The following is a 3,365-nucleotide window of genomic DNA, read 5'->3' on the forward strand; positions in this document are numbered from 1 at the left end:
TGGATACATTTATTTTATTATTTTCTCTTACTGTTACATTGATTTAAAAATTTTTCATCTTATCTGCCTTTCCATAATGAAATTTATTTATTCATGAATTGTTCTTTCTATTTATTATTGGATTCCATTTGCTAACATTTTCTTAGTAGTTTGTCAGATTCTTTAATAGAGGCAGGCAGGGGTATTTCAGCTGTCTAGCTTTACTCCTGTTATTTTATTATTTTCTCTTACTGTTACATTGATTTAAAAATTTTTCATCTTATCTGCCTTTCCATAATGAAATTTATTTATTCATGAATTGTTCTTTCTATTTATTATTGGATTCCATTTGCTAACATTTTCTTAGTAGTTTGTCAGATTCTTTAATAGAGGCAGGCAGGGGTATTTCAGCTGTCTAGCTTTACTCCTGCCATTCACTGCCCTCACCTTTTCTCCTCCTCCACAAGAACTGACTGCCACATGTCCCTTAAGAGGAATCAGCTCATTTTCCACTGTTCAAAGCTCCTCCTTCCAAGATTTTCTCATTTCCACATTATCCGTCCATGACCGTCATTGATCGCACTACACAGTGTTAGAAATTCACTGTATTTTATCTTTGCGTGTTGTCTTCCCCAATACACTATATGGTTGAGGGAAGGAACTGCATTTTTCTTCCTAGGCATAGTGGCAGAAGCCTGAGAGCTCAGCATTTAGCAAGGCTGCGATCGGAGGATCTCAAGTTGGAGGCCAGTCTGTGCTACATAGTGAGACTTTGTCTTAAAAAACAAAAACAGAGTTCTTATTGCCGCAAGCCTTAAGGAGATCCTCGTGATGATGCTCCCAAAACAGTGGGCCTTGGATACCTTGGGGCAGAAAGTGCTACGGTATGAGGCCTTTATCCATGTCATATTGCAGCAAGACTTGTGAAAAGTGCTGGACCATAGAGAGCTCCTGTATATGAGCAGCTGTCCATATACCTTCAACTGAGAAATGTCATTAAGCAAGTCTAGGAAGTCAATCACTTGGAGTCATATATGCAGGTGGATTTGGGCTGTAATTCCTTCTTTGACACAGTGGTGCCAGATACTTCATGAATTTATGTGGCCCTTGGATATGGTTTTTTTCCTGGAGTTGACACTGACTGAAGCTCTCAAGTTCGTTGATTATAAGAGCTCCCTCCTCTCAGAGCTCAGTGACAGCTTCACCAAGGACTCCATGAATATCAAGGCTCATATCCACATGATGCTAGAGGGACTTAGAGAACTACAAGGCTTGCAGAATTTCCCAGAGCCATCTCTCCATTGACTGCTTCTTCCCATTCTCCAATACTAAAGAGCCTGAATGCCTTGGAAAAAAAAACAAAAACAAAACAAAACAAAAACAAAACACACACACACAAACAAAACAAAACAAAACAAAAACAAAAACAAAAACCAAAAACCAAAAAAAACCTCTGACCCAATCTTAACTGTTGGGCAACTGTATTATTACTGGGTGAGGAAGAGCTGATCTTCTTTAATGGAGTGACTCTAGGTAGGCTGAGTAGACCCCAGTGGATGAACTTACACTGAGGGACTTTATGGGACACTAACTTGACTGATAGGCCTTAATATAGATGATGGAAGGCATGAAATTCAGTGTTGGGGTAGCTATGGGAGAATGCCAAGGGGAAGGGAGTATAAAGAGGACTAAGATAATTGTGTTTGAAGTACACAAAAATTCAATAAAAATGTTTTTAAAAACCCAACTATCCTTATTAAAACATTGTTCTGGGCTGGAGAGATGCCTCAGTGGTTAAGTACACTGGCTGCTCTTGCAGAGAGCCAAGGTCAGTTCCCAGCACCCCCATGGTGGCTATCAATGGTCTATAACTCCAGTTCCAGGGGGCTCTGATTCCTTCCTCTGCTCTTTATGAGCATTGCATTATACAGATGCACTTACATACATACAGGCAGAACACACATAAAATAAAAATAATAAAACATATTCTGATAAATTTTCTATTGCTCTCACAAAACACTCTGTTCTAATTGGTTTCTCCATTGCTGTGACAAAATACTCTGACCACTACCAACTTAGGGAGGAAAGGGTTTATTCAGCTTACATCTCCCGGGTCACAGTTCATCAGGGAGCCCAAGGTAGGAGGAACTCCGGGCAGGAACTTGGAGCACAGGCCATGAAGGAACGATGCTTACTGGCTTGCTCTTCTGGCCCATGCACAACCTGTTTTCATATACAACACAGGCCCACCTGCCCAGGGGTGGCACCACCCACAGTGGGCTGGGCCCTCCCACATCACTCAACAATCAAGAAAATACCCTACAGACATGGCCACAAGCTAGTCCAATGGAGGTAATTCCCCAAATGAGTCTCCCTCTACCTAGGTGTGTCAAGTTGACACTAAAGCTACCCACCACACTGATCAAAAGCAATCTGGAGAAGAAAGCGTTTACTTCACCTTATACTTTCAAGGCACAGTCTATCTTTGAGGGAAGTCAGGCAAAAACTCAAGGCAGGAACCTGGAGCCAGGAACTGAAGCACAGACTTGAGAAGAGTGCTGCTTGCTGGCTTGTTCCCTTGGCCTTTGTGCAACCTGTTCTTATACCACCCAGGATCTGCCCGGGGTGGCACCACCCACAGTAAGCTGGGTCCTCCCACCTCACTCAACAATCAAGAAAATGCCTCAAAGACGCCCACAGGCCAATCCAAAAGAGGAAATTTCCCAATTGAGGTTCCCTCTTCCCTGTGCGTCAAGTTACAAGACACAACCAAAGCTCTCCATGTGTCCATGTATCCATGATACAAAAAAAGCAGAATTTATATATGTATGTTTATTGCACACATACATAATTCATATATATTTGATGTTCATGCACATATTTGCATATATATTTAAATCATGTGTGTGCAGACATTTATATGCACTTAAATTTTACATACATAAGAGTCAATCTTTTCTTAACAGCACCTTCTAATAAAAATTGTTAGCATTATTATTGAAGTTGCTGCCTGAGCTTAGCCTTATGAGGTTTAGAAGACATTCAGAAAATCTTTTTTGAGCTCACGAAGTTCACTGTTGTGGGGAAAGCCATGCTGACAGCAGTACCAACTCCACATTTTCTAGGACTTAACAAATGCAGAGAGAGAGGTTTTTAATAAACCTTGGTGGAATTATTGGGCCATCTACATATACATGCACAAATGTCTAATTTTCTCCCACATTTCTTTGGGTCTCCTTTAGCATTTCCCTTTTAAACTAACAGGCTATGTTCCTGGGCACATTTTAGCACCGCAATTAGTCATGGGTGTGATGATTCATCGGGTTGGCTTATAAAGAGAAGGGAGCCTTGCCCTTCCTAAGCATTGACTGTTGGCAACTCTCTTC

At 41.1% G+C, this 3,365-nt stretch overlaps 1 pseudogene; it reads left to right on the forward strand.

Moving 5' to 3' along the window:
• Positions 1–810: 810 nt before the first annotated feature.
• On the forward strand, positions 811–1,325 carry LOC103737532 (annotated as a pseudogene).
• The last annotated feature ends 2,040 nt before the right edge of the window (positions 1,326–3,365 follow it).

This window comes from Nannospalax galili, unplaced genomic scaffold (assembly GCF_000622305.1).
Source record: "Nannospalax galili isolate Female #2095 unplaced genomic scaffold, S.galili_v1.0 scaffold171, whole genome shotgun sequence".
Lineage (NCBI taxonomy): Eukaryota > Metazoa > Chordata > Mammalia > Rodentia > Spalacidae > Nannospalax > Nannospalax galili.